A 15,959-nucleotide genomic window follows, 5' to 3' on the forward strand; every position below is an offset into this window, starting at 1 on the left:
TTGGATTATTTAAAAGCATACTATTTATTTTCCATGCAAATATAGGCTTTTTTATGTTTCAGTTATATATTTCTAATTTAATTCTACTGCGGAACATATACTATATGTTATCCTTTGAAATCTGTTGAGATTTGCTTTTTGGCTTAGTACATGTTCTATTTTGGTAAAAATTCCTTGCATGCTTGAAAAGAATGTGTATTCTGCAGTTGTTGGGAATAATATTCTATGAATAGCAATAGGTCAAGTTAATAACCTTGTTTAAATATTCTATCACCTTACACTTTTAACAATCATGTTAAAAATCTGCTTGTTACACTAGTGGTTGAAAGAAGGTTGCAAAATTCTGCAACTATGATTCATCTGTTCTCCTTTTTGTCCTGTCAATTTTAGCTTTATGTATTTTCAAGTTATGCTGTTAGGAACATATAAATTTAGCACTGTTCTGTCTTCCTACTGCATTGATCATTTATCATTATAGAGCATTCCATAATTCATTCTTCCGTAAGGATTACTCTGTCTGATATTAACATATAAGATTTCCTTAGTCAGTATTTGTTATAGTGTACCTTTTATTTTTTTCCATATCCTTTTATGTGAAATATGTCTTATGTCTTAACTATACATTGTTGTCTTTTTTTAAAAATCTAGTCCAAAAATTTCTGGTTTTAATTGGAAGAAGAAGCCAATTTATGTAATTTAATTATACTTAAAGATACTTTCATGTTATTAACTTTCTATTCATTCCTTCTGTTCTTTTTTTGATACCCAATTTTTTAAATTATTTTATTTTACCTTTGGTAAACTTTTTGTTTAAACATCTTTGTAATATTTCTAGCAATTATCTTAGAGATTAAAAATACTTCCTTGATTTCAGATGACTTTTACCACTTCCTGGGTTAGACAAAAAAATGTTAGTTTAACTTCACTTACACCTACTAACCCTTTGTTCCACTGATTTTAAATATTTCATTTCTAATTATGTTTAAAGCCCCACAAAACATTAATATTGTTGCTTTCAATGGTCTGAAATCTTTTATATTTATTCATAGGCTTTCCTAGGCTCCTCACTTTTCCTGAGGTCCTATGGCTCATCTGGGATCACTTTTCTTCAGACTGAATAACTTCCTTTAGTATTTTTGCACTATGGTTCTACTTGTGATAAAATCTCCCACCTTTTGTCTAAAAACATTTTTTTTCTGCTTTCATTAAAAAAATATTTTTGCTGGGTACAGAGGTTCAGGTTGGCAGTATTTTTCCTTTCTGCAAGTATTTACGGATGTCATTCCTTAATGTTCTGGTTTTAATAATGTCTGTAGGACAGTCAGCCACCTTACTGCTGTTCCTTTGAAGGTAGTGGAGCTTACTTCGATTGTTTCAAGATTTTTTCTTTATAGCTGGTTTTCACAAGTCTCACCAAGTTGTACCTAGGTGTGATTTTCTTCATATTAATCTTGCTTGGGGTTCACTAAGTTTCCTGTGCTCCTTGAATTTGTGGATTGCTATCTTTAATCAGTTTGGAAAACCTCTGGTCATTATTTTCTCAAATATTGCTTTTCTCATTCTCTCCTCTGGGGACTCCAACCACATGAACGTTAGATGAAGTGACTTGATCTTATGTCTCCTAAGCTGTTTTGTTCTTTCCATTCTTTTTCCTTTCTGAGATTGTACATTTTCCCACTGAACTGTCCTTTAGTTCACTAGTTCTAGTTATTTATTTTTTGTTGTGCCTACTTTGCTCTTAAACTCAAATCTTAATTTCAGATGTCATATTTTTCAGCCCTAGGATATCCATTTGATTATTTTTTAAATATTTCCACCTTTCTATTAATATTGTTCATCTTTTCATCCATTTTTCTAACTGCTTCATTTCCTTTAGCACATTTACAACAACTATAAAATATTTGTTTGGTAACTTCTAGATCTGTATCACTGGCAGATCTGCTTCTATTTATCTTCTTTGAACATATATATATATTTTTACTTTTTACATGTCATATAACATTTTACTGTATTCTCAATATTTTGAATGTAATAGCCATAAAACTGTGGCTGACATTATTTTCTCCCAGTGAGGGTCCATCCTTCCCTCTATTAGACTGGTAGGGTAAGGAGCTGTTCACGTCCATCTAATTATTTTACTTCTGGTGTAAAACATCTCAAAGGTGAAATTAATTGTGCTTATTGCAGCTGCACCCTAACCCTACCACAAAGAGACTGTCTCCTAAGCACTGCAAGACTGCAGAAGACATCACTGCATATTTCCAGCTCAACTTGCCAACCTCCCATCCTGTCTCAAGGCTCAGTAAACAACCTATGGGGAAAAGCAGCTGTGTGTCTGAAGACTCCCCAGGTTCCAGTTCAATATGTCAGACTATGTGATAACCAAAACTTCCACGGTTTCTCTTTTCCCTCATAGAGTCTCTTATACAGCAATCTTGATCCTTAGCCAGTGTTCATTTTGAGCACACACACTCAGGAAAGAGGACTTCTAACAGTCTCATCTCATAGGTGCTCTTCCATTTTTGTTACTTCAGTTCATTCAGTATTCTTTTCATTCATAAGCTCTTCAAAAATATGACTGTGCTTGAGTGACACAAATATTTTGAAACTCCTCCCATTGAGAAGTGGGTACACATGTACTTTCCAAGTTTTGAATCTGAATGGCCTCTTTGACCAATAAAATATGGTGGCTATGATAAGACACCAGTTTTTGGGTCTAGAACTTAAGAGACATGGAAATTTTAACCTCTTATATCTAGGAATATATGGAAGGCACTGAACTGCCACTAAAGAGAGCCAACTAATCTTATCGATTAAAAAGCTTTTGTTTTCACCAATTTTTCTCCATCATTTGTCTGTTTTATAATATTCTATTTTATTGATTTCTATTTCTTGTTTTCTACCTTCAACTTACTTTGGGTTCATTTTAATTTTCCAGCTTCCAAAAGTGAAAGCTTAGATAACTGGTTTCAGACTTTTCTTCTGTTTTAACATCTGTATCTTAAAGCTATACATTTTCCTCTAATCACAGCTTTTGGTGCATAAATATTGTTCCCATGTGTTTTCATTTTTTATTGAGTTAAAAATATTTTCTACTTTTTCTTGTAATTTCATGGAACCATGCTTTATTTAAAAGTGTGCTATTTAATCTCTAAATATTTGGGGAAGGAATTCTAGATATTCTATTGCTATTCATTTCTAATACAATTTAGAAACAGTGAAAGAACATGTCCTGCATAGTTTTAATCTTTTAAAATATATTGAGACTTGTTTTATGATCTAACATATGACCTACCTTGATGAAAATTTCATGTGTTCTTGAAAAGAATGTGTATTCTTCTATTGTTGAGTGCAAGATTCTATAAATGTCAATTAACTCCAACGGGTTAACAGTGTTGTTCCAGATTTCTTTTTTATTAATATTTTGCCTACTTATAAATCAAATGCTGAGAGAGAAGTGTTTGAGACTAACTACAACTGTAGTTTTGCCTATTTATCCTTTATGTTCAAGGGTAACAAGGCAGTATATGTCACTGTGCTTATTTAACATATATGCAGAGTTCATCATGCAAAACACCAAGCTGGATGAAGCACAAGCTGGAATTAAGACTGCCAGGAGAAATATTAATAACCTCAGATATGCAGATGACACCATCCTTATGGCAGAAAGTGAAAAGGAATTAAAGAGACTCTTGATGAAGGTGAAAGAGGAGAGTGAAAAAAGCTGGCTAAAAACTCAACACTCAAAAAATGGCTCTGTACCAGTCTAGAGAGATGGGATGGGGAGGGAGATAGGAGGGAGGTTCAAAAGGGAGGGGATATATGTACACCTATGACTGACTCATGTTGAAGTTTGACAGAAAACAACAAAATTCTGTAAAACAATTATCCTTCAACAAAAAATAAATACATTTTTAAAAACTGGAAAAAAAAAATGAAGACCACGGGCATCCCTCCGGTCCCATCACTTCATGGCAAACAGATGGAGAAAAATTGGAAGATTTTATTTTCTTGGGCTCCAAAATCACTTTGGATGGTGACTGCAGCCATGAAATTAAAAGATGCTTGCTTCTTAGAAGAAAAGCTATGACAAATCTAGGCAATGTATTCAAAAGCAGAGACATTTCTTTGCTGACAAAGATCCGTAGAGTCAAAGCTATGGTTTTTCCCGTAGTCACATATGGATGTGAGAACTGGACCACAGAGACGGCTGAGCACTTAAAAAAAGATGCCTTCGAATAGTGGTACAGCAGAAGACTTTTGAGAGTCCCTTGGAGAGCAAGGAGATCAAACCAGTCAATCCTAAAGGAAATCAACCTGAATATTCACTGGAAGGACTAATGCTGAAGCTGAAGCTCCAACACTTTGGCCACCTGATGCAAAGAGCCAACTCATCAGATAACACCCTGATGCTGGGAAAGACTGAAGGCAGCAGAAGGGGATGACAGAGGATGAGATGGTTGGATGGTATCACTAACTCAAAGGACATGAGTTTGAGCAAACTCCGGGAGATGGTGAAGGACAGGGAAGCCTGGTGTGCTGCAGTCTATGGGGTTGCAAAGAGTCAGACATGACTGAGCGGCTGAACAACAACATCCTTTATGTTCTGTAAATTTTTATTTCAAGTATTTTGAAGCTCTGTTAATGGACTCATAGATATTTAGGATTGTTATTTTTTTTGATAAATTGATTCATCATTATGAAATATGTCTCAATATTGCTAGTAATAGTCTCTGTTCTGAAGCCTGTTGTTGTAATTAATATAGCCAATCCAGTTTTCTTAGTGATTAGTGTTTGCATGGTATATCTTCTTCAATTCTTTTACTCATAACTTGTGTTCATATTTGAATAGGATTTCTTGTGAACAGTATGTAGTTAGGTCTTGCTTTTTTATCTAGCCTGATGATCTGTCTTCAGAGCATTTAAATCATTTATACGTAATGTAACTATTTATATGGCTGAATCTGAAATAATCATCTAGCTATTTTCTAATCTATTCTTTGTTTCCTTTTCGCATTTTTTCTTGCCTTATCTGTGACTGAATATTTTTTAGTATTTTACTTTATCTTCCCTGTTGGCTTATTAGATGTACCTGTTTCTTTTGCAGTTTTATTGCTCTGGTGTTTAAACTACAGAGCTTTAACTTACCACAACCTAAGTTTTAATAATATTTTGGACTTCCCTGGTGACTCAGACAATTTTACCACTTCAGAAATAAGAATTTTACAACAGAAGATATCTATTCCTTTCTTCCTGTCTTTTGTGCTACTGTTACCATCATTTAACTATAGTAAGACTGTCATCCTGGAGAAGGTAGGTGTAAGCACTCTGACTGACAGCCTCAGCCAAAATTAGCTTTTGAATGATTCTTATCAAAGTACCAGAAATGTAAATATGAAGCTGTCTTAGAGACTTGCAACCAGCTCATCCTTCAGCTGAATGCCACCAACTAACCTCAGCTGATGCTACATGAAGAATAACCACCAGCTGAGCCTGCCCTTTGCACTGACTTACAGACTGTGAAGTACAACAAAATGACTGTTTTTCTAAGACTGTAAGTTTTTAGGTAATTTGTAACAGAATTAGATAATCATAACAGATACTGGCACATGGAAGTGGGGGCTCTGTAATAAAAATCTTAAAATACTGACATTGGCTTTGGGACCAAGTGGTGAGCAGAAACAGGGAGGTCCTTAAAAACACTGTTAATGAAAGCCTGAAGGACATTAGTGAAAATGTTAACAGATGGAGAAATGACAAGCCCTCTTACATGGTGGTGGAAATTGTGCAACACTATTCCTTGCATAAAAAAGAAAAGAGAAAACGTGCCCAATAAAGTGGTAGATTTGGCTAAGGAGATTGCCAGGCAGAAGGTCAAAGTATTAGTCTCTTTTAGCCTAGTATAATACGGGATTCAAAGAGAAAGGTAAGTTAACAAAAGAACTCTTCCATTTTCAAGCAGAATTTAGAGCTAATAAAAGAACCATTTCACTTTCAGGAATTTAAGGAGCCAGGACTTGCTCTTTTCTAAAACAAAACATTTCCTCGTCCCCATTCTGCCTAGACAGAAAACTAAGATATAGCTTCAAAGTAAAAAGTCAAGTTTAGGGCTGTCAGTAAAGCATGGTTTTGGGACAAAACTTTCTAGAATGTGACTGTAAAATACCATGATTACATGTTATATCTAATTCAGTTCTAAGAATCTTAAGAGTGTGTGCCTCATAAGACTATCTTTTTTAGATAAAAAACCTATAGGAATTTTGAGGGTGTCCCTTTTGGACTCTCTTTCAAACAGAAAAGCTTCACAGAATCTTATGGGTATCATCTTATAATGCCTTTACTCACAGTCTGAAGTAGAAAAAAATATATCTCAAAACAAATGTGAATGTGGCTTCTGTCTAACAGAGTGGACTATAATTTGATACACAGGAATTTCACAAAGTTTTTAAAAGAATTATGTCATATAGGGCTGACAGGAACAGAAAGAGAAAAAAACTGAAAAGATGCTTCCGAACTCTCAAATTTCTGCCAGCAGGAAGCAAGGCTGGCAAGACTATCCAGTTGTAAACATGAACCATTTTTTATATAAAATGATGGATGACTCAGAGTTGCTAGGGTGAAGTCAGGAGCCATGGATAATCATTTCCAGGGAGTAAAAATAATGTTAGTAAAGAAATGACAGCATTAGGATTTCAAAATTACTATGAACCAGTGAAAGCTATGCACCTCTTGCTTCCTGATTCTGAATGGAAATGCTTATTGCAGTGATTCTATGCCTGCCTCTCTAACATATGCCGAATAAATAACTTGTCTCTTGAGGCAACTACACCAGGCGAGCTTTCTGCACGTTTGGACCTGACTTAAATGACAAGGTCCTGGACCTGAAGCTTGAGAATAAAGCCATAGACGGATGACAACTTCGGATTCTCAGAAGGGGCTGAGTACATTTAGAATATAGGAGGAATGTAAATCATCTGTGGCCAGAGGGTGAACTGTAGCAGAGTAAGATGGCCACACATTCTCTGATACCTCTTCCACTGAAAGGCCACTCTATGTCGCATCTCACTGAAACTGGGGGGCTCTGGCACTGCTTTGACCAACACAATATGGTAGAAGTGATGTGGGGCCAGTTTCCAGTTTTAGACCTTCCTCTATAGCATCATCCTTCCCATCTCTTGGAAAATTCTCTCTAGGAGTCCTAAACCACAACAGGACAAGTCTGACTCCCTTGAGACTCTGCTAAAAAGGTCATATAGACACATCTTCTACCTTTGTCCACACACCATATACGTGCATAAAGATATCCTAGATCCTCCAGAGCATCTAATCCATCTACCAAATGAATACCATCCAGTGATCTTAGTCAGTGCAATGTGGAATAGAAAAATTACCCAACTGAGACTTGTCTGAACTCCCAACCCACAGAACCATGAGCTATCCAGAACAAACCACTCAGTGTTGAGGCAATTAATTATGTAATAACAGATCACTAAAATAATGTTATTTTGTAATTTACCTAGGCTGTTGCAGGACTCACAATGTCCTGTGTCTAGCCTCTACTACCAAACTGGAAAAGGAAGCCTAGACCCAGGTCTTACTCAGAAGTAATTTGCAAAGTTCATTATAAGGTAAAATTATTTGTTAGAGATAAAAAGGCCAATATTCTCAGAGATACTATAAAACAATTTTCCAAACATGACAAACTTCAACCAAGTTGCTGCAATGAAAACCAACCATTTTCATCTTACTAAATAAGCTACTGTTTGTATATAATTAAGCCAAAACATGCACACACAGGTTGTCCTTTAGTTCATTTAACAAATGCTTATTTAGACTCTTACTCGTGATTAAAACCCAACGAGAATTACAAATATAAAATTAACACCATTTGTAGTAGTCTCAAGCAGTGATTTAAAAAGAGAACATAAAGAAATACTGGTGTGTTAACATAAATTACGAAGTCCAGACCAGGTAGTAGCCGTTACTAAGGGGATAACATATATGTATAACGCACACGTGTATGTGTATGTGCATGTTGACATTCCTATCTTTGTAAACGGGAGAGTGCCTGGTGCCAGTGTGTGCATATATGCGTGTGTGCTCAGTCTCTGTGCAACCCCACAGACTGTAGCCCATCAGGCTCCTCTGTTCATGGGATTCTCCAGGTAAGAATACTGGAATGAGCTGCCATGCCTTTCTCCAGGGTGTCTTCTTGACCCAGGGACTGAACCTGCATCTCCTGCATCTAATGCACTGAAAGAGGACTCACCTGATTCTCATTCAGGGCTCTCGGCCCATATCCATTCTGATGGCCTTACGCTGACTGGTGTAAAGCACCTATTTGTGGAGAAGCCTAGATTCGAGGTGGTAGGACCAAGGTCGTACACATCTTTGCAGAACACATGGTACCAGGCACGATGCTGTGTACGTCATCATTCTCTAAGTATTTGTCCACTGATTAACATTACTATTCAGTGCTCTAGGACGGTCCTAAGGAATAACTATTTGGGAGAAAATATAAGCATTCTTCCATCATTACAATAATAAATGGGCTTACTGGTTTTAGGAAATATTAACAGCCTATAATTTAAGTAATTTGTGACTAAATGTCATTTTTCTCTATGACTGAGCAGTGCCACAGTTAGCCAGCCAGGTGGAAAGCACTTAGGGACTTGGACACAGACTGTTGTGAGGAATTAACTGTCTAATAACAAAAAACTCTGAACAGGATCTATCATTAGAGACGAATTGGAAAAGTGAGAGTTAAACTATTAGACACGTGCTTAATGACACACATACAGACCAATTTAGAATCTACACAAGTAATGTCTACTTCACATGTATTCAAACAAACCTCTACTGAAAGCCGTCCGTGTGACAGGCTACCTCAGGCTCTGGGAAACTGAAGGGAGAATGAGAGACAACAACGAGTCACATTGGCTTTCTAAGGCAGATCCAAACGAAATCAATCTAAAAGTTCCTCTACCTGCCTCCATGGGAAGCCATGGATAAGGTGCATAAAAAGTATTTTATCTCACTACCTGAAGCCATGTAAACAGTCTACTTGGCCTAAACACTGGCAAACTTTAATTATCCTAGAAACCCCTTCCAAGAGACAATGTTTCATTTCTGTCCATCCCTGAATCCTTAGGTTCCCGAGTTGGACGGTGGGAACACGGCAATGTGCTCCAAGCAACAGGAGCAGACTTACCCTGAGCTGTGTTAGAGGGAAGCTCCTCACGGATGAGGCCAGGGCTGGAATAGGTACTGTGTCCCTATCCATCAGTAGCTGCTGACACATACAGTGCTTCACAGGAACATGTCATTTGCTCCCAAAACTTTAGGGGGAAAGGGAAAAATAGAAAACCTTTTGCCAACCACAAAAATATACATTTTAAAAGTTGTGGAACAAAAATGAGCTGCTATATACTTTAAAAACCAGACAAAAAGTAGAAAATAAATACCACCCTACGCTCAGCTACTACGTCCTGAATTGAAGCAGAAATGTTGCCATTTCAGCTAAGTGGCTTTACATGACATAACTAAAAACACTCTACCGATCACATAAGCTAAAAGTAAGATGGTGGCATCAAAATTTACCTTTTTCCAATCAGAACCCACTTTTCAAATGTGCTTTTAGAAGGAAAAAGGTAATCTCCGCTAGATCCATAGGGCTTTGGTTTACCTAGAAATTCACCAGTCCAGGAATCAGAAGATTTTTAAATCTAATATGACAACAGATTTGGTTGTTGGCTGCTAATGTGAATTTTAAAACTAATCCGTTAGTGCTCTGTTCTTGTTTTAAATCAAAGGCATTTCTTCTGGGCTGCAAATTAATGAGAACAGCTAGCCTATCGCATGGACCAAGAAGGGGTTTCTAATCTTTAGAAGCAGGAGGTCCCCCTACATACATGATCACCTGGGACAAACTTGGCTAGCACAAACTGGTGAGAAGGTTATAGGAGCCTGGGAATGTTTAACATCAAGAGAGGAATTACAGCTCAGTAAGATCAGAGGGAATTACACAGGAAATGTGAACAGTAACCCTTTCATATCTCCGTGCCCGCTCCCACTGCCTGTGTGATAAATGAGGTCCTGCAGCCACCCAGCTATGTGAATACACAAGCCAACTACAGAGGGGGCCTGGGAAAAAGCCATTTTATACACACACACACAAACAGCACAGCATAAATTTATGATGACATGATAAAATCATGTCCCTCCAGAAAAAAAGCCTTTAGCCTTTCTAACTGCCACATATGCACTCCATCACTGCCTTATCCAACAAGGGCCCTAAGTAAAAGTCCCAAAGAAACTTGAAGAATCAGGCGGGGGTGGGGAGGATGGAAGATTTGGCAGACTCTTCACAAGTAGAGAAACGTGGCTCCTCTGAAGCTGACCAAACAAACAGGTCTCCACCCTGGCTTATGTTTAAACATCTTGTTCCTAGTCAGTCTGTAGGGAAAACATTCTTTCCACAATAAATAATATGCAATCAAATCGGAAAATTCTTACCCCATCCTTTATCTACTCTCTGTAGAAGTTTCTTCTGTATTGTAAGCCAGAAGCTTAGAGAATTCAACTGATTGCAAACTATTTTTTTAAAGAGTTGCTTAGGTATAGTCAAGGCACATTAAAATATTTCTAGTTGCTAATTATGGAAAAGCAAGTGTGACTTGCAGATTCTGGACTCCTTCAGAGACCCCCCTGGTTAGGATCTCAAGAAGCAAAGCTACTCTAGCCACAACTGCCTCTGAGAAAGGAGGAAATGTTCAGCTTCTATAAATAGTGAGTCTGAAGGAGATTCATTAAAAAATAAAACAACAACAAACAACTAAAAAACCCCATGGCGCTCAAGACAGTAAGAATACATAGGGGGAGTAAGATAAAATGAAGGGGAAAATATCTTCAGTAGTCTAAGTCTAAAGTATGGAATGGAATTTTACAGGTTACCCTGAAATAAGATTTCACTTTTTCCATTGGTATAACCAGGTTAGGGACGGTCTACCACAAAGAGTAGGTCAAGAAACCAATGAAAGTGAATACAGAGATGACAAAGCAAATCACCAATGAAAATTAAAAGGCTTGGGTTTTTGGAACTATCCAGAAGAGGGAACAGTAAAACCAGAGAATTTTTTTTTTCAGCAGTGTGCCTCCTCCAAAGTACACATATCTTCCTCAAGCAGCAAACTATACCAGTAGTGATCCTGTATGGTGACTGGTGGGCTTTCCTGATGGCTCAGTGGTAAAGAATCTGCCTGCTAATGCAGGAGATGTGGGTTCCATTCCTGGGTGGGGAAGATCCCCTGCAGAAGTAAATGTCAACCTGCTCCAATCTTCTCACCTAAAAATCCCATGGACTGGCAGGCTGCAGTCAAAAGGGTCACTCAAAAGAGTCAGACACACACACACACAGGGTGAGTGGCAGGTCACACACACACGCAGGACACCCACACAGGAGACACACACACACACAGTGAACGGCAGGTCACCCAAAGAGCAACTGAGATTTTCACAGCTTCTAAGCAAGGATCAGTTCTCATCACAGACTAGACCAAATGGAAAATCAATGGTGCTCTCTCCTTATCCAGAATTGAGAGCTGACTTGGAAGGTCTCTTCATCATTTTAACCCCATGTCTCCTTCTGACAAACATAAAAAAACCTCATGCCCTCTTTGAATGATGAGATTTGAGGATAATTTAAGTGCTGCAACCAAAAAGAAGACACAGCAAGGTAATTTCTGATGGTTTTTTCAAACCATGTTCTACTGCAACAGAATTTATTAACAAATACTTTCCTATATAGACAGATATTAATTAACACCTGTTTACTTTTCAAGACAAAAAGGCCAAAATGTTTACAAACACTATGTATTAATTACAATGAAAAGATATTTCTTGGGACACTGGGTATGTCTCTTCCATGAGTTACTGCAGATGATCTTTTCAGTTCTTACACTAGGCCTGAAGAAATGCTGGCTGTACTTCAATGTTTGTTTAGGCCTTCCCTGGTAGCTCAGACGGTAAAGAATCTGCCTGCAGTGCAGGAGATTTGGGTTCGATCCCTGGGTCAGGAAGATCCCCTGGGGAAGGGAATGGCTACCCACTTCAGTATTCTTGCCTGGAGAATCCCATGGGCAGAGAAGCCTGGTGGGCTACAGTCCACGGGGTTGCAAAGAATCAGACACGACTAAATAACTAACACTTTCACGTTCAGCAATAGGGCCCCAGCTCCCACCCTGAAGATTACAGAGCTCTGATACGGTGTTCTCTTCCATGGAATAAAGGACAGAGGAAAGCAGTTACATTCTTAGGACAGAGGCAACAGTGAAAAAGGCAAACTGCAGACGACCTCGACAACAGTTCAGATGACAAAATGACAGAAGCATCACCCGATATTTGCACATTCACACAACGCTTCACAATGTATAAGACACTCCATGTAATTTCACCTCAACTTTACTAAGTGGATATTAAGAAGAAGAGGGCAGCAGAGGATGAGATGGCTGGATAGCATTACTGATTCTACGGACATGAACTTGGGCAAACTCTGGGAGATAGTGAGGGACACAGAGGCCTGGCGTGTTGCAGCCCATGGGGTCACAAAGAGTCGACATGACTTAGCAACTGAACAACACAAATGGATATTATTATCATTTCACTGAATATCACTAAGTGGCCTTTTCAAGTTTTCCCAGCTAGCTGAGCAGCAGAGCTGAGATCTAAACCTTCTGACAGCTGTCCCACATAGTAAAGATCTTTATTTTGTCAAGAAATCTTGAAAATATCTTTATCCAAATTCTAAACTCAGAGTACACATAATAAGCAGATTTTTTTTTCCTCAACCCACCCAACAACCACTCCCTGTCTACAAACTGCCATAAAAATGATCAGAGTTTCTGCAACTGTAGCTTTTACCAGCATGGCCAAGAGCACGGTGAAAAGCATCTTTCAAAATTTAACCTCTGTGTATACCCTATGACTGATTCACACTGATGTACAGCATAAACCAACAAAGCAACTATCCTTCAAGCAAAAATAAATTAATTAAAAAAAAAATCCTGCTCACACCTAGGACTTGTACCCTATAATTGACCCCCAAATAAGGACATCATCACAGGCATGGGCTCTGAAAATCATTAACTACTGAGGAAATGTCTGGGGTGTCTGTTCTTCCTTTAGGATGAGTCAATCATGACACATGTATGACCAGCTCATTCCTGAAAGGTGAGCATACCCCCAGCCTCTGGCTTAGCAGAGACACATACCTTTCGGGCTGGCTGGAGAGACCAATGGCACAGAAGAATGAATCTCACAGAAATAAAAGTTATATTCTTAACAATTAAAAGCAATCATTCTGCTTTATTTTTGAAGTTGTACTAAAGAGTGATGATTAAATTACATCAGTAATTTAATGTAAATGTGAGATAGAATAACGTTGGAATTTTACTCATATAAAATCAGTTTTTACTCACCTCTGAAGCCTATTATGAAGACTGGGAGACAAAACACATGAAAGATGCTAAACATCTTGCCTAGCACATAGTAACTACTCAGTAAATGTCAGCTGTGATCAGCAACATTACTGCTGTTAAACACAAAAGGTATAATGGAAGGTCACACTTAAGTGAACCAGCAAAACGTAATACATTTGTGGGTTATTGTTTAACACCTACACAAAACACAAGTATCTCTTCTAGACATATAAATACATGTATTTAAGTATTCAGAACAAGATTTGGAAGAATAAATGGCAAGAGATGACCCTGGGACTGAGATGGTCAAAGGTAATTTAAATCTCATGTTTAAGGTTTTAAAAAAAAATTATGAATTCCTTGTATCAATAAAATTAATTTTAAAGAAAGCAAAATAGAATAATAAAATTATACAAAGTATTATTGTATTTTCAATTGCATTGCTGATTTCAGTATTACATGAAAAAGTTTATTTTATTTGTAGATAGGGTCCAAGTGAGGTTCTAAAGCTCCTGTTCTTTACTAACACCATTCAAGCTTTATATCACAGACTGCTTTCAACAATCTTCCTAATGATAGTCCTGTTCACCAAACTGAAAATAACTGTCTGTGCAAAAAAAAAAAAAAAAAAAATTCCTTACAATTTTATTAACTTTTAAAACCATTCAATGTATTTAATTAAGATCCAAGGAGGCTTTCAATATAAAAGAAGCCATACATCAAAACAGCTTTACATAAAACAATTACCTTTTTGCCTCACACTCTGTGTGTGTTTATATCTCATAAACCACATACAGAAAGTCAAGTTGTGGATTCACTTTAAGGCCAAAGAGTTGCCTACTTAAAACCATCATAACAATTTCCAATGTCTTGAGGGTTGCTCTAATTAAAAACCTCTCCTCCTAGGCTCTTCCTAACTTCTAATTCTTTGTCTGTACCATTTTGATGCTGGTTTTAAAATTCTAACTTTCCTTCTTGTTCACAATCATAACTTTGACTTTTTCATCCCATTTTTCTTCCTCCAGATCACCTAAATGGGCGCCTGTAAATTGTACTCAAACCAGGTCACAAAAGCTCTTATTAACTTCCTCAGAGAAGCAAATAGCAGGCCTCCTGTGGTTCAGGCATGGAAGGACCACAGGCCCAACCAGCTGGGACCCTGCAATTTACAAATCCAGCTTATAAATTAAAGACCTCTAGTGCTGTAAAAAGGGACAGACATTTCAACAGATGAGAAGACAGAGAAAGCAGCCTCTTATTTGACCAGGAGGACATTAAGCTGAACAGAAAACCACACCTCAAAGAGCTGTGGATTCAGTGTTTGTGGGAGGCAATGTGATCTCTTTTAGATATATTTATAATTCAAGAAAGCCTTTCTCTGTAAATAAATGGGGGATAGTATTTGATCAAAAGGGATCTTTCTATAATTTCAAATAAAAAATTCTAGGTATAATTTGTATAGTTTGTATATACATACTGTGAAAATTCTTAAAGAGATGGGACTATCAAACCACCTTACCTGCCTCCTGAGAAACCAGTAGGCAGGTCAAGAAACAACAGGTAAAATCAGACATGGAACAAAGGACTGGTTCAAAACTGAGAAAAGAGAATGTCAAGGCTGTATCCTGTCACCCTGCTTATTTAACTTACATGCAGGGTAACATGCGAAATGCTATGCTGAATGAAGCTCAAGCTGGAGTCAAGATTGCTGGCTGAAATATCAATAACCTCAGATATGCAGGTGACACCACCCTTATGGCAGAAAGCGAAGAGGAACTAAAAAGCCTCTTAAAGAGGGTGAAAGAGGAGAGTGAAAAAGCTGGCTTAAAACTCAACACTCAAGAAATGAAGATCATGGCATCTGTCCCATCACTTTATGGCAAATAGGAAACAGTGGAAACAGTAACAGATTTTATTTTCTTAGGCTCCAAAATCACTGCAGATAGTGAATACAGCCATGAAATTAAAAGATGCTTGCTCCTTGGAAGAAAAACTATGACAAACCTAGACGGTGTATTAAAAACACAGAGACATCACTTTGCCAACCAAGGTCCGTCTAGTCAAATCTATAGTTTTTCCAGTAGTCATGCATGGAGAGTTGGACCATAAAGAAGGCTGAGTGCCAAAGAATTGATGCTTTCAAATTATGGTGCTGGAGAAGATTCTTTAGAGTCCCATGGACTGCAAGGAGATCTAGCCAATCAATCCTAAAGGAAATCAACTCTGAATATTCATTAGAAGGACTGATGCTGAAGCTGAAGCTCCAATACTTTGGCCACCTGATTCGAAGCGCCCACTAACTGGAAAAGACGCTGATGTTGGGAAAGATTGAAGGCAGAAGTGGGCAACAATGAGATGGTTGGATGGCATCACTGACTCAATGCACATGAGTTTGAGCAAACTCTGAGAGACAGTGAAGTACAGGGAAGCTTGGTGTGCTGCAGTCCATGGGGGTCTCAAACAGCTGGACGTGACTTGGCAACT

At 37.8% G+C, this 15,959-nt stretch overlaps 1 protein-coding gene across 9 annotated transcripts in view; it reads right to left on the reverse strand.

Annotated features, from left to right (window-relative positions):
* ZNF438 (zinc finger protein 438) overlaps positions 1-15,959 on the reverse strand; it is a 197,765-nt gene that overhangs the window by 101,885 nt on the left and 79,921 nt on the right. For 2 of the 9 annotated variants that reach the window (XM_027559776.1, XM_027559771.1), the window contains one exon: positions 9,212-9,338. The exons of 6 other annotated variants lie outside the window; for them this stretch is intronic. The gene's annotated coding sequence lies outside the window, so the exon portion shown is untranslated. Of the gene's footprint in view, positions 1-8,854; positions 8,903-9,211; positions 9,339-15,959 lie in introns of all 9 variants that reach the window. One more of the 9 variants, XM_027559772.1, reaches the window with a different exon arrangement.

Source organism: Bos indicus x Bos taurus, chromosome 13 (genome assembly GCF_003369695.1).
Source record: "Bos indicus x Bos taurus breed Angus x Brahman F1 hybrid chromosome 13, Bos_hybrid_MaternalHap_v2.0, whole genome shotgun sequence".
Lineage (NCBI taxonomy): Eukaryota > Metazoa > Chordata > Mammalia > Artiodactyla > Bovidae > Bos > Bos indicus x Bos taurus.